This window comes from Pogona vitticeps, chromosome 1, assembly GCF_051106095.1.
Source record: "Pogona vitticeps strain Pit_001003342236 chromosome 1, PviZW2.1, whole genome shotgun sequence".
In the NCBI taxonomy this organism is placed as follows: Eukaryota; Metazoa; Chordata; class Lepidosauria; order Squamata; family Agamidae; genus Pogona; species Pogona vitticeps.
This window is the reverse complement of record NC_135783.1, coordinates 299,305,057-299,331,730: the sequence shown is the minus strand read 5'-3', so window position 1 is coordinate 299,331,730 and position 26,674 is coordinate 299,305,057. Positions and strand designations below refer to the sequence as shown.

The 26,674-nt window shown below is 41.3% G+C and overlaps 1 protein-coding gene across 7 annotated transcripts in view; it reads left to right on the top strand.

The window, feature by feature from the left end:
* Window positions 1–616: 616 nt before the first annotated feature.
* The window catches only part of NUMB (NUMB endocytic adaptor protein), an 81,075-nt gene continuing 55,017 nt past the window's right edge, over window positions 617–26,674 (top strand). For 2 of the 7 annotated variants that reach the window (XM_020810156.3, XM_020810154.3), the window contains exon 1: window positions 617–750. The gene's annotated coding sequence lies outside the window, so the exon portion shown is untranslated. Of the gene's footprint in view, window positions 751–821; window positions 971–26,674 lie in introns of those variants that run through there. The other 5 variants (XM_020810155.3, XM_020810149.3, XM_078391085.1 and 2 more) reach the window with 3 other exon arrangements.

The window sequence follows — 26,674 nt, the reverse complement described above, 5'->3', positions numbered from 1 at the left end:
TGACTAAGAGATCTCAATTCCTCAGTTTACACATAAATCCAGTTCAAGTAATTTTAAAGGAAATCACGAGTATAAAAAATGGAGTGTTTTAAACCATAAAAGCAGTTCATCCCAGATGCAAAAAGTGAAACTTCAGCGAGTTGTTAGAAATGTTCCATACATAAAAGTTTTCCACTTGGGGACAAAATGCTATATTTCTCTCAAGAGTACAGGTGTGGGATACCTTTCTATTTCTGTGATTCTAGGAAAATTGATCATGGGTGTAGCCTGTTTCATATACTGTATCTACAATTATTAACAGGGTTACTCCCGGGTCAGGTGCTTCACCCCGCTCTTTGAACTGTGTCGCTCCCTATTGTGCAACCAAACCAAGAAGCAGCTAGTGATTTATATTGGGACCTGCACGAGAAGGCGGAGACATCTTCATTGCTGGCGTCTCCTTCGACCTATCGTAGCGACAGCTTCTTCAGCTTGAACCAATAAACAAAAAGATAAGGAAAAGAAAGGGGCGGAAAAGCCACAGTGTAAATCAAAATGCTGTGAAAACTGAAAGGCGGAGCGAGATCTTGACAGGCGTAAAGTTTCACCAATAAACGGGAGAAAGCCCTTCCGAGGTAACCAATGCGTTATGAATCTCGAAGAGGGGAAGAAAAAGGGTAGGGAAGGAGGTGGGAGTTGTTGGCAGGGAGAGGGAGTTGGTGCGGCTTGGCGGCTGAGGAGGAGCGGAAGGGAGGAGGCTGCGGGTAGCAGGTGAGAGCGAGCGAGCGAGCGGCCGGCCGGCTGGGCCCCGGAAAGTGCCTGGGGTGGGGCTTGGCTGAGGGAAGGGTCGCTCGGAAGACTCGGGGCGAGGTTTTCCCCCCCCCCTCCCCGCCGGGCGGGGAGAGCGGGACAACCCGTGGCCAAAGGCCCCATCTTCGAGGTGTGGGGCCGGAGAGGAGGGCGAAGGCTTCTTTGCCTCAGAAGCGGTGTGGTGAGTCGGGAAAGGCGGAAGGCGGCTGCGCTCGAAGGGCTTTGGCGTTTGGTTGGGAAAAGGGGAAGAAGAGAGGAAGAGAGGGAGGGAGAGAGGGAGGGAGGGAAGGAAAAAGAGGGAGTTCGCAGTCAAGCGAGCTCGTCGCCCTGAAGTGCGGTATCTTTTTCTGGGGCAGGTCGCGTTGCTGAGGGCGAAGCTGGGGCTTGTTCGTGTGGAGGGGGACGGGCGGGTGAGAGCTGAGCACCCGTGGGGCTGAGGGGGGGGTGTCGGGGGAAAAGGGCTGGGGAGGAGGGCGAGCCGCGGTCCCTGGTGTTGGCGAGACCTAAGGTGGCAAAGGGGGTTAAACGGGAGGCTGAGCCCCAGAATGAACCCTGGACGAGGAAGCAGCGAGCGAGCGGCCCAAGGAATGCAGGCAGATGAGGAGCCCTGCAGAAAGGCGGGCGGGCAGGCAGGCAGGCAGGCAGGAAGTGGTGGCGGCTGGAGTGGGCAGGAGGGAGCGCCGGGGGCGCCGCGCCGAAGGCACCGCGGGCATCCTCCGGAGCCAAGCCGAGCCGAGCCCCTCCGGCGGGGCCTGGGATCGCTGGCGCCGGGTTTCGGGGTGCCGGGCTCTGGCCACTTTTGCCGGGCTAGGCCCCGGCTTCCTTGGGTCTGGGGAGGTTTCCGGAGGAGTGCTGCCCACCGGCTGCCTCCCTCTCTCTCTTCAGGGCTGCCCTGTCTCTCGCTCACGCTTTTTCCACCCCTGCTTGTTTGACTCCTTTGGCTGAACCCTGTGTTACTCTATATGGCACCGAGGAAGGTTTGAAGAGAGGTGGAGAAGAACGGATGCCCTAATTGAGGGAAGTGCTGTCCCTTATCTCTTAGTCCTGCTAGGTTTTGTGTGAAGGAGGTTTTATGTGTGGTGATGCTAAATAATCAAGGCCAAACTTTAGAAATATTTCCTGAGAAGTGGCTGTTGATTTTGGCATTGTGATTTCTTTTTCCTTTAAAGCACCCTATCATGAAGCTTTCTGTAGTCTGAGAAGTAGCCATAAAAACAAGTGAACAGCACCCCACCCCCCCACCCCCGCAACTCAGCTCTTAAATTCACAGTAGAAGGTAACTGAGCTGTAGTATATTGGATTTTGTATCTAATATTTTCTGTTATCATTAAATAACAAGATGTTGAGGACTCTTTAGAGAGCTACTGAAAGAACTGGAAATTCAGTTTTCTCTATTAAGAGAACTGAAGAAACTAACTGTCTAGCATATCTGTGAGTACTCACTATAAAAATGTGTATCATCTTGCCTTGTGGTAGCTGTCATCCAAAACTTCTTAGTCCTCAAGATTTATGTAACCTAGTCATTAATGTTTTATAAAGTTGTAAAAGACTTTTCAGTATTTTTTCCTGTTTAAGATGTAGGTTGCTTGTTTTGCCTTGTGTTGCTTGTTTTGCCTTAAGTCTTTCCTTTACCCCTTCAGTCCTCCAGCTCTAGTTTAATGCATTTACAGAGATTTGCTATCTGCTGCTAATAAGCTGTTTGTCTTGCACGTTTTGTGGTCTGCATACTGTGTATATGACATCTTCAGCATAGAAGGCTGTTAGGAAGTGGAGTGCATATAGCTGAATCACAGTAGTATTTATTTCTGGTTACTATCTGCCACAAAAGTGTACATGTTAAGCATATTTTTGGCTTCTCTGATCTTGACATGTTGTATAGCTGAAGGTAGTCAAGTTGGGTCTTTTAAGGCTGTCTGCTGTTAAATGTCTGACATAGGAAAAGGCACTGATCTGTACCAGGTTTCTGTTGGATTGTTAAATAGTTTTTCCATTCTTTCATTTTTTGGCTGTTCTTTGTGGAAACACTAAATTATGTCACAGTCATGTGAACAAAATATGAACTTGTCTGATCTTCAAGTCAGTTGGCCATATTTGTTTCATAACACTATTAAATTTATTCAGTTATCATCTGAAAACAGTTTGTTTATTCATTCAGTTTGTACCTCACTCCCCTTAGTGTCAAGGCACTACTCTGGGTGGGTTACAACACATGTAATAGAAAACAAAAATAAAAATAGAAACATTAAAACCTGCAGCAATAACCCTAAAAACAGAGGGCACTGACTAATCACATAAACCCAGAGTGGATGGATGAAAAGGGCAAGGGGGGGGGGGAATGTGGTCCGCTCTGGTCAGTGTGTAAAGCCTCCCTGAAAAGCAGCATATTTAATTGCTTCCTAAATGTCAACAGGGAGGGGATTGCATGGAGCTACTCTGGAAGATGGTTGTATAAAATTGGAGCCATCGTGAAGAAGGTTCTACCTCTTGTAGAGGATTTATGGGCTCCCTTGGGAGCCTCGACTGCGATGATATTGTGGGCTGGGCAGATGACATTAAGGAAAGACACACTGACTAGTAACATGGGCCCAAACTGTGGAGGCCTTTGTATGTGAGTGTCAGAACCTTGAAACTGATCCAGGACACCATGAGCAACCTGTGAAGGTGAGCCAGGACCGGAGTGATGTGGTCAAATTTACTTGCACCAGTAAATGACTGACTGCCGCATGCTGGACCCGCTGAGGTCTCCAGATAAGGCTCAAGGGAAACATTTTATTGGGAAGGGAGTGTATTAAACAACAACAAAGGTTACATGTGATGCACAATAAACATTTTCTTTCACTAGAAGGATTGCACTTAGCTCTAACACATGTCCTTTCTTCATAGAAAATACAATACCATTTCTATTGTGATGTGGAACAGTCCTCTGTCTTATTTATTGAAACCAAAATCTCCTTGATAAAATGATATGTATTCCTACATATATTTTAGTACCTCTGCCATGCATTGGTACAAACCCCATAGATACTTAGTAATACAATATTATTTAATTAAACTTGAAATTTAAAAAAATCTCAAACCCTGGTTAAATTATATAGTGGTTGTAGGATTGTTTAGTCTAGCATGGAAAGAAGTTCATAGATGTTACTTATTGACAGAATGTTTTCTTATCCACATGTGCTTTATTTATTTGTGACCTCAAAGAAGGAGGCAACTAGACTGCCTCATTTCCTTGAGGCTCCTCTTTCCTACCACATATGATCAGGTAAGTGCCTGTTTTCAAGCCTTGTTTAATCCAAGAAGTGGCATACAGCAGTCACCAATGAATGAAATGCTTGGTGCCATGGGTATATGAAAATGAACATCTTGCAGTATCTCTTGGGTAAGGTAGCCAATTTCCTTAGTCTGGCAAAATTGGACTTCTTTAGCCAAGAGAGCACTTAAGAAGTCCAATTTTGCCAGATGGTGTGATGATCACTTTGTACATTCTGTACAAGCCTTTCTTACAGAGTGTCAGAATAATTCTGTCTCTTAGCTCTAGGATCCAAATAAATATTTAGAACAATGGTGCACAATCTTTGAGATTCTGGGGCCATTTACATACCCCCATGACTCTTTCAGGAGGTGGACTTAAGTCCTCAATGCAAAACTGTAATTGTAAAAAATACTGATTCTTGTGGAAAAACCTACATATTTTCTGCTAGAACAAGGTTTCATTTACTCTAGAGGAGGGGTTGCTGCTTCTGGAGGCTTCCAAGAGCAACAATGCTCATTTTAAAAAAATTGCCCAATTTTTTGCAGCCCACCAATTTTGTGGGCTGTAAAAAGCATTTTGGAAACTGCATGTGGCACACAAACTGCATGATTCTCACATCTGATATAAAATATTCTATGTGAAAATTTTAATTACATCCAGAGTTGCAGTGGGAAAATGTTTTTGGCTCTAAAGTAGACTGCAATTGGTTGTAATTTCCAAACCTATAAAATATATTCCAGCAATCCAAGTATTTATTGGCAAATGTGCTTTAGATTTGGATAAGATACTAAATTATTTCCGGATAGCACAGTATTTCTTGGAAGAAGAGCATTATGTCTCTGGATGAAAATTGTCTCAAAGTTTAGCCTTTTGATGACTGATCTTTTCTGTTTCATACACTTGGGGAGACCTCAAAATACTTAGTCTGGCTTCCAAATATTTATAGACCACAATCCTGATCCCAGTCATTTGACCATTGGCAATGCTGGCTGGGACAGACAGGAGTTGTACTCCAGAACATCTGGAAATCATCTTGGGGAAGAGTGCAAAAGGCAATAATATTGTAACAGGGTAGTGATGAACTGGATTCCAAGTTCTGCTAGAATTCTCATGTTATGTTTTACTGTAGGTTTAGTGGTCAATAGTACTACTAAGGTCCTGCCCTGGTGCTAGCTGGCAGTTTTCTTTCTGAGCAAGATGCTTAGGTGAAGCTTCACCAAGCTAAACCTTAAAGCCTTCCAGTTTAAAGTTGTTTTACCCACTGGTTCTCTTTACAGGTTTGGGCAGTTAAGTCATCTGTAGTTAGTCATCTTCATTCTTCTCCAGACCTTGCCTCCAGACTTATGTTGAGGGTAGAGCCAGAACCAAAAGCATTAGAGATCAAAAGAAGGATGGTGGTATTAGTGGTGGAAACTGCCTCATCCAGTTCTATCCCTTCCTCTTAAAAAATTTAAAAAATCACTCAGCATGTTAAAGAAAAGCATTGAGTTAGGCAATTTTAGGCTGCTTGTCCTCATCATACATGCTTCTGAGTTCCATCCAGGGAGATTGATAGGCATGAAATATGGATGCAGCTAATTTTTGGCCATTCTCAAGCTGCATGAAAGATGTCTCTCTTCCCTGTAAATATACTCATGGTATACAGCACATCCCTCTGCGCTTGTCAGACACCTGGAAATTGTGTGTGAGTGACAGAAGTCTGTTTCTCCTGTTAATGTCCATCATCAGGAGATAACGCAGCCTGAATATGGATGCTAATAGCCCTAACCCTCCTGAGCTGTGGAGTTTGGTTTGGAAGTCACAGAGAGTCAGAGTTTTGGCTTGGGAAGGCATGGAGGCTATGACTGTTCTTTGGAGAGGATTTGGATTCCAGAATTGTGTGGATACAGAGGAAAGAAAGGCAAGAACACGAAGTGCCAAATGCTGAAGGGTAAGAGCTGGAAGAACAGTATGGTAGAAGACAATAGAAATTGTAGGGAGATCCAGGTACTCATTTTATGTTAATTTCAACAGTAATAGTACAAGTGAAATTCAAGTGCTAACTGAAATAACTGATTTGGGATTACCAGACTGCTGGAACGTTAGGAGAACAACAAAACTCTGTGCCCGGGAATATATATTTCTAAATCCCCAAAGGCTGAATTTACTAGATATTCTTCATAAGAAAAAATTACCAAAACTAAAAATCTCATTCATCACATTAGGTATTTGGAGGTCATATAGGGCAGTAAACAGAAAATTGCTAAATACTGTATAAACAAATATTGGAAGCACATCTAAAAGCTAATGCTTCCTTTCTGACTAGGTTTTGGCATCTGAGGCTTAAAATTTAAATTATGTTCTTCCTCACCTTTCAGGAGAATAGTATTCCTATACCATTTGTTTTGTAAAAAAATGCCACCAGGCTGGTGCAGAAGAACCAAAGCCCACTAATAAAACCAGTCAAATAATACAATAAAACAAACAAACAAAAAACAACCACTAAAAATAATTTAAAATGCTGTATTAAAGGGGGGTGCCTCTCAACACCTTTCCTAAAATAAAAAACATTGAAACCAATTGTGATTCTAAAGGAAGTGCAAATGAGTTTGAGATTAATGCAGGAGAAAGTTTTTTCCTGTGTGCCTGAAGAATGGGCTTGACCCCTAGGAGATCCTTTCCTGTAGATCTTAATATGTAGACAGTTTCACAGTTGGTCAGATAGTTAATTAGACAAATCTGAAAATGTTTAGTAGTTTACAAGGTTAAACTTAAAACCAATATCTTGAATTGACTCCAGAAAATAATTGGCAATCAGTGTACATCTTTCAATATTGGTACAATATGATTTTGGTACTGTGTATTGGTTAACAATCTAGCTGCCATCTTTCTCACCAATTGAAGTTTTTACAAACTTCCTAGTAGATCTGAAGCTCATTATAGTAATGAATGATGCAGAATGGCTGGATATCTTAGTGAGTTGAATATCTGGCTCCAGATGCAGAGGTTGGGAATTGATTTCACTCTGTGCCTCTGAGGATCCAGCCACGAAAAGATGGGACTGGTAAACCATTTCTGAGAAGTGGTCAATGTAAATTGGAATCAGCCTAATGCTGTACAATTATTATAATTGCAGCATAGAATGTATTACAGTAGTTTAAGAGTGGATTAGATGTCTGTGGACTCAGTAAATGGTGTAAACATATTTCTTGCCACCACTACCACCTGAAGACTTGGGGCACTGTAGGATGAAAGAATATGTGGAAAGTATGCACCTAATATTCAGAGTACAGCCCCTTCCGGAGCAGGTTGTCATGCTCCTGAGTCAGGCTTTCTTATGACCCTCTTGTCTGGATTTAACCTCTGACTGCTTACCCTCATGCAGTGTAATATTGAACAATTTTCAAGTTTGATATAGTTCATCATTCAAGATAGTATACAAAATGTACATTAAGAACCACATCATGATAATAAAAGAAGTCAGATGGAGTAGATTGAAATCAACCAGTTAAAATGTCTGGATAACCAAAGCATTCTGAGCTAGCACTGAAACAATTATGCCATCTACCCCAGTCACGGCTGTATTTGAAGTGTGTTTCACAGTTATGCCTTGGGTTTAGATTTTTGTGCCATCGCAATGCTTTGTATATGTTGGGTCTGTGATTTTCTCTTCTGTGCTGCCGAAGGGAACCAATATAGTTTTAATTTGATGATGGTTGTGGGGGGCATGTAGTGATGTTTTAAAGTGCTAGATCCAAATTTTACTTTTTTCTTTTTCGATACAGTTTCCCTAGTCTCTTGCATTAATTTTGGTTGTGTTTTTTCCTGTGCAATGATTATTTTTTGCATCCACTTTATGTTTGGCTACATTATCCAACAGCATTTGATTTGTGGTGGTGCTCAGGGCCAGACTGGCCATCTGGCAGTTCTGGCAAATGCCAGAATGGCCGATGGTCAGAACGGCCGGTTCCTGCGGCGGCCGGGGACGCAGAGCTCGGCAGCGGCCGGGAGGGCTCCGCCGTCGACGCGCAGGGCCAGCGGCTGGCTCCCCTCCATCACGCCCGCGGCGCCGCCGGCCTGCGCGCCGAGGAGGAGGTGGGCGCGGGAGGGCGGGTCAGCGGCCGCCGGGGCCGCCGGGGCCGCATCCTGCCCGCTGCCCGGGGGGGAGGTGGGGGGCCGCCTCGGCCAATGGGCGGCCACTGCCCCGCTGGCTCCTCCGACACTGGGTCTCTCCGGCCAAGGCGAGCGAGGAAGGAAGGCAGGCAAGGGCGAGCGAGCGAGGCGAAGGGCCGGCCGCTCCCCGAAGAAGACCCGCCCGCAGCCGCCCCGCCCAAGCCCAGGCGCTTTGCATGGAAGCTACCATCTGCCGGCAGAGTGGGGGGGGTGACCGCTTCTACCACCAACCCCCAGCTGCGCCCCCCGCCTCGTCTTGGGCCGCTCCGGCGGAGGACACTCGGCGACCCCCCCCAACGGGCCAAAGGGACCCCACGGCGCCCCTCTCCCTCCCTCCTTCCTTTTGATTTCACTGATGGAAAAGCGGGGGGGGGCAGTTCCTAATGGGGCTCCGCAATTATTCCTTCCTGAGGCAGATGCATGAATAATAGGCATTTTTGGCCGAATTTATTTCACGGGAGGTGGGTGGGAACCGGGGCTGCCCCAGAGACCTCAGCGTGAGCCCCAGGCCACTGTGTCCGGGACTGCCCTTGCCCGCCCCGGGCAGAAGGGGGGCGAGGAAGGAAGAGCCCATGGTGCAGGACTCAGAGAGGCCAGGATGATTGGTTTAAACACGAAGGTGGGGGTGAAATATGGGTACAGACAAAAGGGAAATTCAGCAGCCAAGAGAAGGGCCCCCACTCGTGAAGTGGATTGCCCCACGACCATCCCCACCCACAAACCTTCTCTGGAGATATGGGGCTTATAATGACACATTCTGTGTCATTCACATGTATGTGTGAGAATGTTTTTGTTTCTTTCCTTCCTTCTTTTCCTGCCTTCCTTCTTTCCCCCTACAGTATCTCCTTCCTTCCTTCCATTCATCATCAGCTCCTTCCTTCCTTCCTCTTTCTCTCTTTTCCTGCCTCCCCCCCATCTCCTTCCTTCCCTCCTCTCTTTGTCCCTCAGAGGTAAGGACCTGGGTTCTTTGCAAAGTATCCCCAGAGGGTAACGAAATCTGCCCATGAAGGACAACACTAGAGGTAGATTTGAGATTCTTCTTCACAAAGCTTATGATCCAATGAATGGCTGTTTGTTTAAAGAGATATAATGGAGAAAATGAGACGCACAGGATCAAATCCCCAAAGTCAGAAAAAGACGTCAGATATTGGAGCATGTCATAGACATTGTGAAAGTGATTGGGAAACGTGGACTTAGCTATCGAGGCAACAAATTTGAGGCTGCATACACATTGGAGGACCATTCACTTGATCATGGAAATTTTTTAGAGTTGGTCTTATTTCTTAGCAAGTATGATGTCTGCCTTAAAGAACATGTCAACAATTGCATAGCAAAAAGCAAGAAGTCACATTCAAGTGGAAAGGGCAGAGGATCATTAGTAACTTTGCTCTCCAAAACAACAATAAATAAAGTTGTCGAAACAATACGACAGTTAATTCAAGAGGCAGTGGCAAGCGGTGTTAGAGAAGCTGGGATGTTCTCAGTGGAAATTGACACAACTCAGGATATTACTTCAAGAGACCAATGCTCAGTAATTGTTCGTTATGTGACAGACTGTATTCATGAGAAGCTCCTGGCAGTGGTCGATTGTGAGTCTTCATCAGGTGAATACTTTCTTACCTTACTAAGGCAAGTTCTGCAGTCATGTAAAATTGACATAAAAAATTGCACTGGTAGTTCTACCGATGGAGCAGCTAACATGCAAGGACAGTATAGAGGCTTCTCTACATGGTTGTCCAGAGAATCTCCAGGCCAAATTCATGTTTGGTGTTATGCACATGTACTCAATTTAGTACTGGCTGACACCACAAAGGTTGTAATTCCAACTGCATCGTTATTTAATCTAATAAATGATGTTGTTTTTATTCGTGAGTCTTATCAACGAATGAATGTATGGCTAAATGTCAGTCAGGACCCACACCATCGAAGACTCTCTGTGATAGGGGAAACACACTGGTGGTCCAAAGATGCAGCACTTAGAAAAATATTTGGATCATTTTCCCAACCTGATTCGGCTTTATATGTTGACCTTACTGTAACATTGGCAAAGATTGAAGAAAACTCAAGATCTAAGCCAGAAGTACGAATAAAGGCAAAAACTTACGTCGAATCACTGCTTAAATATGAGACCGTTCTCACAGCACATATATTTCTTCAGATTTTTGAGCTGACATCCCCGTTGTCAAAATATCTACAAACAAGTGGCTTAGATGTATTACAAGCTCATCACATGGTCACAGGGACACAGGAAAATCTCAAAAAGCTTGCCAGAGATTTTGAAGGGGTCAAGAACAGTGCAGATGATTTTATAAGATGGGCAAATGACAAACTGCAAGAACTTGAAGATTGTGAACTTGAAGTACAGGCCACCTTGCCTCATAAAAGGTTAAGAAAGAAGAAAAGCATGGCTGGTGAATGTTCTCAAGATGAAGTAATATCTGATGCCATCATGGCATATAAGATACAAGTACACAATGTGATCCTTGATGTAATCACGGAGAGCATAACTCAACGTTTTCTTGCTAGTGAAACACTGTATGCCGACTATGCATGCCTAGACTCTAGGAACTTTTCAAACATAAGAGAACAAGGGCTTCATATATCTGCAATGGAAGATTTAAGTAAAGTCTTGATCAAATTTAATGAGAATGCCACAGCTGAAAATTTGCGGTGTGAATTAACTAGTCTAGCTTTGCATTGGGACAAATTGAAGACATCAGCGCTAGAAGAATACACTGTAAGGGTGTCAAGAGAAACGCCCATGGAAGATCTAAGTCAACAATTTGATGAAATGGAGCTGTTAAATAAGCCATGTGCAACATGTAAGAACTGTGCCATTTGTTGCTATCAAATTCTATGGCGCTACAATTTATTAACAGATGCCTATAATGTGATAGGTCTAGCCTACAGATTCCTACTGACTCTATCATTTACTCAAGTTGCTTGTGAGAGAAGCTTCTCCACCTTGAGGTTCATCAAGAATCGACTGAGGAATACTGTATCCCAGGACCATTTGGATTCATTCATGTTAATGGCTACAGAAAAAGAAATCCTCATGAGTCTTGATGTGGATGCCATCATCAACAGAGTTGCAGAGAGTAGTGAAGCCCTGCAAAGTCTTCTTATTCCTTGATAACGTATCATTCCTAAGTCTTTCCAGTATTAGTAGGGTTCAAATTTAAAATGTTCAAATCATAAACGAGGTGGAAAGTTCTTGAGCCGAGCCTTTTGTTCCTGGTGGAAGTGTTGATGTAGGAGGATCTGCTACTTATGGCTTGTTCACATTGAACATTTTGTTGCAGTTATGTTTAATGATCTAATGTTTCAATACATTAAAATAGCTATAAGATCTCACATTGTACTGTTGGTGTTTTTTGTTTAGAGAGCACTAGCATTGACAAATTTAAACATTAAATTTTAATTACACTTTTTGTTAAACGTGATGATTTTATAGGTTTAGATTTCCTGATGCTCCTTGTTATTTATACAACCAGGGCAATGATTGGGATAGGGAGAACTCATAAGCATGTACCAATACCACTATACCAGCAACGCCCTTTCAGCGCGCCACAATATTGTGAATGGAGCCCACAACAGGTGGGCCTGTGTCCCCACAGCCGGTGGGCCTGTGTGCTCTAAATGCCAGGGCTGATTTTTGGTCCCAGTCCGGCCCTGGTGGTGCTCATGGTATTTTCTCAGAAGTCCATAAGTGCCCATGGATCCGACTGTTGTGCTAATCCTAATCTTGTTTAATTTATCTTCTACAACAAATAAGGTGTGACAGAAAAGCTGCTCAAACTGTAGCAAGACTTGTAACAGTGCTGTGATTAAAAGTGGTTAACAGTTGCACTGGAGTTGTAGCAAACCAATTTTGCATGTCCTTAATGATGTTTATATATACCACTGATAATTACTGTCTTTGATAACTACTGTAACCAAGTAACAGCATTTGATCATACGTGCAGGACTAGAATGAACTCTTCCACGTAGCTAGTCAGATGGTTTGCCAGTACTTTTGACAGCACCAAATGTGTGGGGAAGATGGATTTTTACTTACACATTTTCTGTAGTTAGTTTAGCAATTGAGAGTGTCAATGGTATTCCTGTTTTAGGGAGCTCGGACAGTAAACAGGCCAATAATAATATTCACATAGATGATTACTAATTTCTAGACAAATTATTCTCTAGATGTACCCAGTGTGCTGTAGTGAAATACATGGAAACTCACTAGGAGAGTGGAATTGATAAAATCCTTCCTTAAATATTTCACTAACCTTGACAGCCCAATTAGGGTTGCTATAAGTCGGTTCTGACTTAACAGCACAAAGCAACTCAAAGGAGGGTAACCACTTGCAAGAATATTCTGATTACTTTTAAATTATTGCAGGGAGATTTTACCCCCGTATGAGTTAGCTGATGTTATATTGTCACATAAAAGGTTCAAGACCATGATAACAAATTATGGTAGGTAGTTTAAATAGCACTCTTGTTGTGCACTTGCACAAGACATAGACCATAAGCTCAGTGTCTGTACTTGGTGCACAGCATCATGAATGGATAACATATTTGTGTAAAGCAGGACTGGGGGTCTTTAATCTTGCAGAAATTGCTGGATTAAAACTCCAATTAGCTATAGCCAATATGGCTGTTGACTTAACACCAATGGTTTATTCCTTTGGTCATGCTTATTTCATTAAAAATCCATCGGTGTGCATAGGTTGAAAAAGATTTAGGACCATATAGTAGTGAATTAGGGCTTCCCAATTCTGTGTCAAATGACATACATAGTTCCTGAAATTTAAAACTTGTTTTTATTAGTCATTGGACTTAATTGATTTAAGTAAGCTGTTGTGTTAGCTTTAGGCAATATTAGTTTGATTTAGTGTTGAAGTGATCGTACATTCATCAAGTTTAGTTAATTATTGAATATAGAAGGTGCTTGTTGTACAAAGAGCAGGTAACTGGGAATAGAGAAGTAGAGGTCCTGTTTTGATTTTTTAAAATTTTAGTTTGTACATACAGTCATATAGTGCATGTTTATTCTCCCAGATAGTTTTCTTACTGAAGAGCAGCGGGGCTGGGGTGGGATTGCTTAATACTTGATTTTTATTGGGAATATTCAAAATCCCCCTCTCCCCAGCTTGTTTTCTCCCCACTGAGAAGAAATCTCCGCAACAGGGAACATAGTTTTGGAAACATTAGAAAAAAGCTGTGTAGTCCTTAAGATTGCACAAATTAAAGTGGAAGATACTTTTTGTTCAATTACTGAAAAATCAAATAAATCACAAGCTTTCATGGAGAAGATTCCACTTCGTCAGTCTAAGCACCGCTCCTTCATAGATAGTGCAGAAAAATTGTAGATAAAGAGTCCAAAAAGTTGATGTTAGATGTTTGTGCTAAGTCTGTTTGGAGAGGTGATTTCAGACTCCGGTTGCAAATGTCATCTGAAGGGTGTGGTCACAAGCACCATCCCTTGCAACATGGCTGGAATTTTACATCCTGCTCTTAAAACCAAAAGGATTACAAATTACTCTGTTACTGCCCCACATACCTCAATTGCCTCGTATTGAGGGACAGTGTTTGGTTTTGGTTGTGGAGCTGGGAAAAAAGCAACACTGAGAAATAGCAGCCACTAGGTCTACAGAATCACAGTGTGGATTTTGAGCTAATAGATCCACCACCGACATGGTATTTCCCCTCAGACAGTTGCAGGAGAAATGCAGGGAACAACAACAGCCACTCTTTGTGGCCTTCATAGATCTCAAAAAGGCCTTTGACTTGGTTAGCAGGGACGGAATTGTTAAAATACTTCCCAAGATTGGATGTCCACCTCAACTCCTTAATATCATCAGGTCCTTTCATGAGGATATGAAGGGCACTGTAGTTTTTGATGGCTCAACATCAGATCCCTTTGACATCCGAAGCAGAGTAAAACAAGGCTGTGTCCTCGCGCCGACCTTGTTTGGGATCTTCTTTGCTGTCATGCTGAAGCAGGCCTTTGAAACTGCAACAGAAGGTGTCTATCTCCGGACTAGATCAGATGGAAAGCTCTTTAATCTCTCTAGATTGAGAGCGAAGACCAAAGTCCAACTGAAATGCATGCGGGACTTCCTCTTCGCCGATGATGCAGCCATTGTTGCCCACTCTGCTGAAGACCTCCAACAACTCATGAATCGCTTTAGCAAGGCCTGCCAAGACTTTGGACTAACTATCAGCCTGAAGAAAAGACAAGTCATGTGCCAGGGCGTGGACTCATCTCCCTCTATTACTATCTCCATGCAAGAATTGGAGGTTGTTCATGACTTTGTGTACCTTGGCTCAACAATCTCTGACACTCTCTCCCTATATGTCGAGCTGAATAAATGCATTGGGAAAGCAGCTACCGTGTTCTCTAGACTCACAAAGAGAGTATGGCTTAATAAGAAGTTGACGGCATACACCAAAATCCAGGTCTATTGAGCTTGTGTCCTGAGCACGCTCCTATACTGCAGTGAGTCCTTGACCCTTTGTGCACGGCAGGAGACGAAGTTGAACACATTCCATATGCATTGTCTCCGACGCATTTTTGGTATCACCTGGCAGGACAAAGTTCCAAATAGAGTAGTCCTAGAACGAGCTGGAATTTTCAGCATGTATACATTATTGAAACAGCGCCATCTACGTTGGCTTGGGCACATCGTGAGAATGGCTGATGGTCAGATTCCAAAAGATCTCCTATGTGGAGAATTAGTGCAGGGAAGCCGACCCCGAGGGAGACCACAGCTGCGATACAAGGACATCTGCAAGCGGGATCTGAAGGCCTTAGGAATGGACCTCAACAGATGGGAAACCTTGACGTCTGAGCGTTCAGCCTGGAGGCAGGCGGTGCATCATGGCCTCTCCCAATTTGAAGAGATACTTGTACAGCAGGCCGAGTCAAAGAGGCAGTCCCGAAACCAGCCAAACAGGGAGCTGGACAGGGGACAGATTGTATTTGTCTTCAATGTGGAAGAGATTGTCACTCTCAAATTGGCCTTCTCAGCCAGACAAGACGCTGTTCCAATACTTCCATAGAGAGCACGTTACCATAGTCTCTCGAGACTGAAGGATGCCTACTACAGCACAAGACTTGGCCTAAATTTGTTTTATTCACCAGATAGAGGAAGCTAGTTAAAGTCAAATTAGTATTTTTACCTGGTGGGCATAAGCAAGTGTTTCTTCAGTTTGTAATCACCTCTGGCTTATAACAAGAGTCTTTATGGCTGGTGTTGAGAGTCTGCCTTGTCTTGTAGGTGGTGCTGTGAACAGTATCTTACATAGCCCAGAAAGAATTAGAAAAAGGCTGTGTGGTCTCTAAGATTACACAAATGTAAGAATGAGAACTAGTTTTGGAAGTGACTTTGACCAGAAAAACTCACAAGACAGACAAGTGTCCCCCCTTGTTACTATTGCTTTCTGTATTTTATGAAATACAAATTCTCAGTGGTAAGAAGTGTATGGTTGTATATAATAAATAGTTAAGACCACAATAGCAAGCTTCTAATGCATGGGTCTCAAACTCAGTTTACCTGGGGGCTGCTGAAGGCAGAATCTGGGTCAGGCTGGGCCACATCAGATTTTCCACCAAGCGGAGCAAGAGCCCAAGGGAGCTGCCCGGGAGTTTCCTTATCTGGCAGACAGGCAGGCTGGCTGGCAGGCTGTAGTTCCGGATGGAGGGTGCAAGAGGTGCTGTCTTGGGAGAGAGCCGGCGAGTGAAGCGAGGCTTTTTTTTTTACTCTTGACAGCAGAGGACACGTGGGCGCTTCAGGGGACAGTCAAGGTGGGGGCTGCAAACTATCGTCCGACAGGCAGCAAATGGTCCCCGGGCCGCATGTTTGAGACCCCTGTTCTAATGCATAACTAATTACACTTGCAAAGGGAAGAAACTGATTTTCTATTTTTCTCCCAGCTAAAGTGTGATGTGGGAGGTGAGAAACAAACTCCAGACAAGCCCAGCAAGGTTTTCTGTTTTTTTTTTTCAGGATCTAGCAGTTTAACAGTTAAAAATACATCAACATGTGCTATTCTGCAAATACTGTAGGTTCCATGCAAATGACACTTATTGAATCAAGGTTTGAGCTAATGTAATAAAAATATTAAATACTATTTTATGATGTGCATTGGCTCTTGGAAAAATATTGTTTTGTGCAGTTCTTTATTATATTGAATTCTATTATGTACAGCAAATGATAAAAATGTGTTGTTACATATGACGTTTCTGCTTTTATTTATCTGTACCATGAGACTATCTTTGTACTCGGCTGTATACAGCTGTGAACTAAAGACTTCTGGAGAAATGTTATTGATTTGGGCTCTTGATGTGTTCTTGTTCGAAAGACCTCAGCTAATATCTGTTGAAACCCACTAAATCATACTGTCTTTCTGGTAGTGGTGATTTTTTTTGGGGGGGGGCGGTAATTGAAGACTTAATTCTTCCATCTCATTGCCACCAGTGAAAGGGATTACATGGGAACTGTGAGTGCCTTGAACCCAGAAGTAGGAAGTATTTGATTTCCAAAAGATTGTCCCAGATGATGATATCCGCCTTACATGGCATAATTTACACAAACAAATTTCAGCCAGTGACTTGTTCACCATTTCTGGCACACAACAGGAATGCAGTTGGCAGCTTGTTAATGAGCAGAAATTTCTTGCTATGATTTACATGATTACACTGTACTGATGAAAATCCACAGTAGTATTCTGATACTGTAGCATATTGTTGTTTTTCTTTCTGTTTTATGTTACAACCCAAAGCTTAGACTTCTTAGATTGAAATAGCTGACTAGCGGAAATGAAATACATTTCGTGTAGTCTAAATGTTATGTTAATAGCAATTAAAATCTAAGTACTTCATTGTGTGGTTGGACAGTGTCATCGAAGCTACCAACATGAATTTGACCAAACTCCAGGAGGCAGTGGAAGACAGGAGGGCCTGGCGTGCTCTGGTCCATGGGGTCACAAAGAGTCGGGCACAACTTAATGACTAAACAAGAACAACTTCATTGTAAAACTTTGAAGATGTAGTAACTTGATACTATACCACCCCATTTTACCACATGCTGTTTTGCACACAAAGCTTGGGGACAGTTGAAGCCAGGCTTTGAAATGTCTGGCTTCTAATGTGCTACTAGTAAATATCTGTTTGATTATAAGCCATCATACATTTCACAAATATGAAGTAGAATTCAAAAGAAATACTTTTATAACCTGAGAGTTTTCTATAGTATATATGTTTCCTAGAAACAATAATTTGGAAAAGAGCAGCTACAGTTTTTGAAATGAGTCCATTTTGGTCAGTATCCATTAACTATGTGTGACTAGTAAAGTTTCTACCTGGACAGTAGACCAGTTCAACTCAGTGATACTTACTTCTGGGTATTATAGGATGGCACTAGAAGTGATGGAATGCTAGAGCAGTGATTCTTAACCTTTGTTACTCAGATGCTTTTGAACTGCAACTCCCAGAAACCCCAGTCAGGACAGCTGGTGGTGAAGGCTTCTGGGAGTTGCAGTCCAAAACTCCTGAGTAACCCAAGGTTAAGAACCAGTGTGCTAGAGCATATGAATGGTGTGGAGAATGAATCCAGACTTTGAACACTTGGGATCACTTGTGAAAACTGATTGGCAGTCATAGAAGACAAGCTAGAGGAGGTAATTTTTGTACAGTGTATAACCAGGAAGTTATTATTTCATCCTGTGATAATGTCTACTAGCCTGGTGGAGTGTTTCCTTAATTTGGAAGTGACTGGATGGCGATAAAGTTATACCGAGTAAGATGATAATGCATTCTTTTATGAGGTTGATCACCTTTTAAATACAAAGAAATTGTGTCTAGTATATAAATAATAATGTAAATTTAAAGTTTCATTAAATATTTCTTAGCATGGGCCAGTGTTGTGTTATGATGAATTACTCATGTGGCATGCATTGTCTTCACATTAGCCTGTCAGCTGTCTTCAGAGAACCTAAAGTGACAACATGAAAGAACTCATGGAAGTATGTTGTGATGTGCTGTTATCTTGCTGGGACATTTAATTTGATGAAATGACTTGAGCTATGGCTGAAAAATAGTGGGAAGTGCGCATTTCATTTTTAACATTGCCTGTTACTATGTGTGCAAATTAATTCTCTCTACATTTAATAAAGGAAGGAAATAAAATGTCTGTACAATTCAAATCCATTTTCTTTGCCGCTAAGTTCCTAAGAGCTCCAGTAGTTGTTAATGCACCCACCTATGTACAGTACAGTGGTGCCTTGCAAGACGAAAGTAATTCATTCTGTGAGTATAGCTGTCTTGCGAAATTTTTGTCTTGTGAAAAGTGGTTTCATGAATGAATTATTTTCATCTTGCAAGGCATTGGTCTTGCAAAAAAAAAGTCTTGTGAAGCATGGCCATAGAAGAAGCCGTCTTGTGAGGCACCACAGCGATCGCAAAAACCATTCGTCATGCGGGTTTTTCATCCCACGAGGCGTTCGTCACTGTATTTGCTTTGCCAAAAGATTCAACTGTTCTAAATCTGTATAACCTTCATCACAACTTAAATCATTGTACAAGCAGGCAGAATATCTTCTTAATATGAGAAAAAATATTACGTTATACTGGAAATGATGCAAGTAATCATTGAAAAAAGTTCCCCTGGAGTTCCAATTTTAAAAAAATTGTTATCTGCAGTGTAACAGTGTGTCAGAAGGCCTATTGTTAGGTTAGGAAAATTGATACCTTTGTTCAGATACATTAATAGCAATGCTTTGAAAAGATGCCTAGTTTAAGTTCACCATTAATATAAAATAAGCAGGGTAGTGCAATTTGGATTATAAAATACTAAGTGATGAAATATACTGCCAGTCTCTCTGCCATCAAATGGAGCTGAAAGCTGGAGTTGTGGTTTCTTGGTGTAATAAAAGTATCAAAGAGAAATAAACTGATATTTTAAGACAGTGTGTGAAACGCTCAGTTCATGAATACAGTGCAGTTTCAAAGTTAATACATAAACTGCTCATATTGAATCTAAACTTTTGTCCATTTCGTCCAGGGTTGCCGGCCTGCCAGAGTTTTTTTTAAGATTGGCTTGTGTGAACAGCAGATTAAGGTTCCTGCAGTGTTTACTCGCATCATTTCCACTGTATGATATCTGAACACTGACTATTAAAAATCTACTGTCTGCTTGTTTTAGCATTTACTAAGCAGTAGATAGGTACACTTTATTTATTTGTCTTTATGAGAATTTCTTTTAATCAGTGCCTGTATACCGTATGGCATATGGGGACAATTCTGTATATAATGCTCGGGACAGTCTGCAAATTAGCTGTGGGAATATATGAAGTCTCATAGCAAACCATTTCCTCCTTATGTTTTCCAGTGCTGCTTTTTTTCTGCCTCATTCTACCTTGAGTTAGTCCTTCTCTTGTAAAAGAAGTAGCAAACAAAAAGAAATCCCTTACTAAGTTGCAACTAAGGTAGGCCTATTGTGTCAGTGAAATTTACATGGGAATTGAGTAACCACATCTCCACTAATTCAGTGAGCCTATTAATGTGACTTAAAAATGGATGTCAGCCAATGAAATACACATGGTTGATAGAAATAAAGTCTTGCAGAGAAGGTTAGAGTGGTTTTCTAAACAGATAAAAATGAATTACTTTTATTAGCTAGGTAAATATTTGTCTTTAGAAAGTGATTGGGGTGCTTTTTGATTTCCATAGAAAAGCAATCTTAATGTGTCTAGTGGAAGGATTCCAATTAAGAACATAAGAAGAGCCCTGCTGGATTAGGCCAAGGGCCCATCTAGTCCAGCTTCCTGTATTGCACAGTGACCCCACCAGAGACTTTGGGAGCACAGGAGACAACTAGATTCTTATCTCCTGATACCACTCCGCTATATCTGGCATTTTGAATTACCTTCTTTTTAAGCCTGGAGATTATACATCCCCATCATGGCTTGTTTCTGTGCTGTGATGGGTCTTGCGGTCTTTGTTTGTTTGTTTTTTGCATTTCTGATGGGTCTTACAGGCTTTGTTTGCTTTTTGCTTTGCTTTTTTTCCATTTCTGGTCTTGCAATGTCTGCTTTTTGCTTTGCTTTTTTTGCATTTCCAAAAGATCTTGCTGAGTCTGTTTGCTTTTTGCTTTGCTTTTTTGCATTCTTTTCTTTTTCCCCCTTTAGCTGGAACGGATTAATCGCGTTCCCGATGGGTCTTGCAGTGTTTTGTTTTGTTTTTTTGGTGATTTTTTCTTCTGCCAGAATGGATTATTGTATTTCAGTACATTCCTATGGAAAATGGTGCTTCGGCTTACGACCATTTCCAGTTACAACCAGAGTTCCGGAATCAATTAAATTTGTAAGTCGAGTCACCACTGTATCTGTTTCAGAAAAAAAAGGATTGTGACACCTGTAAGACTATCAAGTTCATTTCAGCATGAGATTTCATCAGTTACAATCCACTTCTTTAGATACACAGGTTACAGCTTCAAGGCTATTCGTGTGTATATAGTATATGTACAGTGGTGCCTCACTTTATGATTGCTCTGTTTAACGACGAAACCCCATTACGATGAACTTTTTGTGATTGCTTTACGATGTTTACTATTGGGGAATTTCGCTTTGCGATGATCGGTTCCCTGCTTCAGGAACTGATTCTTCACAAAACGATGATTTTCGGACAGCTGATCAATGGTTTCAAAATGGCCACCGGGTAAACAAAATGGCCACCCACTGTTTTCTGGGATGGATTCCTCGCTGCACAGGCAGCGAAAATGGCCGCCCTATGGAGGATCTTCGCTGGATGGTGAGTTTCCAGCCCATCGGAACACATTAAACGGATTTTAATGCGTTTCTATGGGCTTTTAAATGTCGCTTTACAACGTTTTCGTTCTACAGCGATTTCACTGGAACGAATTAACATCGTAATGCGAGGCACCACTGTAGTATGGATTTGGGAATAAGTCGAGTGGGAAAGATAAAATGACCATTACATATTAAGGTTTGGTAATGAACTTCCAGAGGGCTTGAAAAGTATGAATTTTATTTTATTTTATTTATTACTTCTTTCATTTATATACTGCCCTATTAGTACAAGACACTATTCTGGGTGCCTAGCAGACAGTAAAACTTAACAACAATCATAGTGGAAAAAAACACGAAAATCATAGAATAAAGAACAAATCAGTAGAAACTTATGAGGAGTTGACTCACCAAATCCCCACTGATTTATTGTGCTAAGCAACAAGCAATGCCTGATAAAAACGTTGGATGAGGAAGGGTACATCAAGACTCATATAATTAGGGGAATACATTTCTTGCGGTACATTCCTTTCTTTCTCTGAACTAGCTTTGGTATTCTGGGGAGGCATATCAGAATTTCAAAGGGAGCATGTGTATTTTGGGGAAAAATACTTCATAATAAAACTTTTAAAATTGGAAATTAGGAGGAAACACAATTATACCTATTGATACATATCTTATTGCATCATCATCTGATGTGCAGTAGTGCAGCTTACCTTTTAAAAATACTTCTTTATCTCTGATTTATATTGGGGTGTGGAAGGTGACACTGCCACTTCCCTTAAATGTGCCATTCCATTAGTGCTAGAAAATTCTATCCAAATGTTTTCTACATTTGCAAATGTTTTCATTTATTTTTGAATACCATGATATTGTATATTTCAAACGAAATTATTGGAATAGACAGGATTAATGGTTGGCATGAGATTTTTAGGTTTATAAAAATGAGCTGAAAAAGTTCCAGAAACTTTTGCAGGAACTAGCAGAAACAAAATAAGAAAGTATTTGGGAACTCAGTTTGTTCCCTTACATTCACAAAGTTACAGTTTTGCCTGAGTGGAACTGCAATATTCATTGTACAACAACATCCTTGGAGAGTGAAGTAGACAGGTAAATCCTGCCGCAGGTGAAGTGAGAAGATTTTCTAGTGAGAGAAACCTTGTATAAGCACATCCTTTACAGGAATGTATCTAGGTTTGCTTGTCTTCTGTTCTGTTAGATAGGCTATGGTTGAAATCTTATGGGCCCATTGAATCAGTGGTGATTTGTTGAGTCAGCTCCTCATAAGGCTGTATTGATTCAGATGTGCTTACTCTAGTTGCAATGTACATTAATTCCATTTGAATCAACAGGGAACGTACAGAGGAAAACATCCCTACTGGTTCAATTTTTTTCCCTCGAGTGTGACTTGCTAAGCAATAGGTTTTCAGTTTTTGAGTCTTCAGTTTACTGTTCAGAATCTTGTTTTTCATCATTCTGAACATGTGTATGTGATTCTTTTGCATGCAGAATTCTTTTTTAAAGAGATAGGGACATATTTTACTTTCCCTGATGAATGTAGGGCAGGCCTGGACAGTTTGTTGCTATACTGATATGGTTGAATTGTGGGCCCTTTCATCATTGGCCATGCTGATTGGGACAAATAGAGACTGATGTCTAGAGAGACACAAGTTGCCCAACCTGGTGCAGACAATAAAAATAGTCAGTAAATTTTATTTAGTTAAGTTAAATTCTAGTACATGTAAGTATGGAGAAAGGAAGAATGTGTTGTAGAAAGGGACAAATTAGTGAATTACTGCAGAGAAGCACTTGACTGCTAATGTTTGTTTGAATTTTGTCTGGAATTATTGCTCTTCCTGGCAGAGGTCACACACACAAACATGTTGGAAGTGGCTAACCAGGAAAAACTAGAACTTTGCCCATTGGACTGTTTATCTTTTACATTCTTGTCAGCTTATTCTTGACTTCCAAAGTTCACACAAGCTTGAGGAAGTAGTGCAGAGCAGGAGAGGGAAGGTATGTTACCCTTCAAACGTATGTAATAGTAGATAACTGAAAGTGTATGTTTCTAGAAGGAAGTGAGCATAGCAAGTCAGAGGCCCAAAAGGATATTTTGAAAATGTTTTGGTAAGATTACGCAAATGATCTGTGTAATTTTTTCAGACACAGGTTTGCTCCTTAATACAATTCAGAACAAAGTTCCTATCCTTTGAAGGTGCTGGGGAGTTGAAGAAACATTTTCTTGGCTCTTCTCTTTCCTAATTTTACAATCTTATCCAAATACTATGATACATACCTTTTTCTCTCCCCATTTCCAAAATCTAAATGAGAGGCGCATCTGACAATGTCTTTCTGAAACATGTATCACCTAGAAGCATGTTTGAGGAGAAACTGGTGGCGCAGAGGTTAAGATTGTAAATCCACAAAGGATTAGCCTGTGAAATGCAGATTATAGTGTATTACAAGTGAAAATCTGTATAAAATATCCAGATAATTCAAGAATGTACCACGTCTTGCCAGTAAAGGCAAAATGTCCACTCTCGTTCTCCTCTGTTTATTGTGGACTTGTATATTTGAATATCATATTGCTTTTTAAAAACCCAGTAGATTACTACAGAGCAGAGAGGAAAGGTGATAACATTTTGAAATTATTTATTTTTAAAAATATTTTTACCCCACCTTTCTCCTTAGAAGGGACACAAGATGGCTTAGATCATTAAAAGACAGCATGTAAAACCAACAACAGTGAATATACAATAATGAAAATATCAAACAAATATCTCACTAAAATGGTAAATCAAAGCAATACTATAATCAACTGTGGATATATACTGGATTTGGGGAGAAGATATATTGTTTGAATTGTCTCTTCTGGAATTCATATCTTCACTGAATTACAGGAGAAAAAACATTTAATTGGCAGATTTATCAGTCAATATAAATCAGCTGAGGATACTATAGCTTTCTCGTACAATAGCACTTCAGAATTGAACCTTTTGTTTTGATGTCCATAGTGAAATTCATTCTATATCTCTGTGCTAATACTAGCTTCTTACATGTCACTCAGATTGTTTTAAAGTCTGGGCCTGCTTGATGAATGCAGTTCATTGGCTTATGCATTTGATGTTCCCCAATCCCTCAATTACAGTGGACCCTCGACTTACAGAATTAATCTGTATTGGAACTGTGGCCACAGGTCAAAAATTCCGTAGGTCGAGGGTCCATTTCCCATAGGAATGCATTGAAAACCATTTAATCCGTTCCAGCCAAAGGAAAAAAAATCCTGGGCTTCCAAAGCTGCACCCTCTGCCTTCTGTCCCCACTTTCCTCTGCCTCCCATCCCCGCAGGGACAGGAGGCAGAGGCCAGCAGGTGCAGCTTTGGAAGCCCGGGAAGCTGAAAGCTGCTCTGCACCCGCTGCCAGCTTTCGGCTTTCGGGGCTTAGAAAGCTGCACCCGCTGCCCTCTTGTATCATATCCAGGGCGCCCTCTGTCTCAGGCAGAGGGCACCAGGGACAGGAACAAGAGGCCAGCGGGTGCAGCTTTCTAAGCCCCAAAAGCTGACAGCGGGTGCAGAGCGGCTTTCAGCTTCCTGACTTCCAAAGCTGCAAGCCGAAAGCCGCTCCGCACTGGCTTTTGACTTTCGGGGCTTAGAAAGCTGCACCCAGTGGCCTCTTGTCTCCTGTCCCCAAAATTTCCTTAAGTCAGCACCTCCGTAAGTTGAGGGTCCACTGTATATCTCAGTCACTCAGAGGGTTTAAAAATTGTACATTTTAAGTTTGGTTATACTCATTACAATGGGTGTTTATTTGTAGGTGATACCACCAATAGACAACTGTAGTCAGCGGTGGAGAAAATGCCTTTGACATTTTTAACATACTCAAAATGGCTGCTCTTTGTGAAAAACTCTGCAAAGCTGAGTTTTGATAATGAAATGCAGGATATAAACTTTCAAATAAATGAAAGGTGTCTGATATGAATCTTAGCTCAACTTCAAGCTCTCACTTTAAGCCACTGTTAAGCTAAACGTCTCACAGGAGTTGGATTCTAGTCAACTACAGTGGGGTCTTGACTTAAGAACGGCTTGAGTTAAGAACATTTTGACTTAAGAACCACTCTCATAGGAAAATATTGACTTGACTTAAGTACTTAGATTTGAGTTAAGAACTGAAAAAAACCCACGTGGGAGGCAGGGAAAGTGCAAAATGTGAACTTTCAGTTAACTGTTGGCCAGTGAAAAGGGTGCCTGTCTGCTTCCTCACTCCTCCCAGCGTTTAGAGAGTGGATTGGGAGACAGTCTTCAGACTGCCTGGTCCTGTACTGCCTGGACTGTATTTTCCCTGCCTTCCCTGAACCTTTCTTGACCTAAGAAAAAAAAGGAAACAAAATATCCCCCTCTAGTGGTCGAAGGCGGAATAGCAGCTTCCCATTAGTTTCTATGGACGGAAAAGAGCAGATATGGATCAAATGGTTTTCAATGCATTCCTATGGGAAATGCAGATTTGACCTGAGAACTTTTTGACTTGAGAACTGCCTTCCAATATGGATTAAGTTCTCAAGTCAAGACCCCACTGTACAATGATACATAGTTGGGTACTTTCTGTTTCAGCCTATATCACACAAACAAAAGTATTTTGGCATCTGTAATACTAAAAGGGTTATTTCAGTTAGAGCTTTCATGCATTTCAGTCCACTTCTTTAAATAGATGTAGTACAGTATTTAGCCACAAATTTATACGTGGAGTGCATATGGTTGTGGCGTGGGATTTGGGATCAAGTGAAGAAGAGTGCTGGTACATGCAATGAAGTTTGAAAGTCTTTACTACATAAATATCCTGTCAAAATGTTGAATGATTAACTATATGGCAGTTATCTATAGAGTATCATAGTGTCTATCTCGAAGTGCAAGTAATTTTGCTGTCAGAAATCATTATTTTTCCTGATTCAGCTCCTAAGGCCCAAGTTCTGCCAAAGAAAATAACATTATCCATATATAAGATGGTAGTCTTAGGGATACCACAATAATTTATTTTTGTGTGCGATGCAAGCTGAGTATGTATGCATTTAATGAGGGTTATAACTAGAAAGTCTGTATGGGCCTGTATTCTTCACAAGAATAAAATTTCAGCATTTTTCAGAATACTGTCTTAGTAGGCTCCTGCCACATTCACATATCTTTAGCCATGGGATTTTTTTGGGGGGGGGTTGTATTACAAATCACATAATTCTCCATTTTGAGAGTTCCATCCGACAGATCAGTGCCTACAGATTCTGGAAAAACTTTTCAGTAAGGCTCACTTAAAGAAAAGGCTTAGCTGGGACTTTTTTTTTTTTTGACATATAGCATAGACCTAGCTTCCTGTGGAGAGAGAAAGCTGCTTTACTGCTATCTGAGGATTCATTCATTCATTCATTCATTGACCTTACATGTTGCCCATTTAGCCAGCAGCCACTGTGGGTTGTTTATAACATAAAAATAACACAAAATCATATAATACAACTCAATTATAAAATAAAATATAGCAATATCAGACACTATAAGATATATTCTAAAATGCCTAAATATAAAATACATTCAAAAATACCTAAAGTTTTAAAGTGATAATAATCAATAACATTATTGACTTTTGGAGTTCAGTGAGTTTTCTTGCAAAACAAGAAATTAAGGTGGACATAGGCCTTGA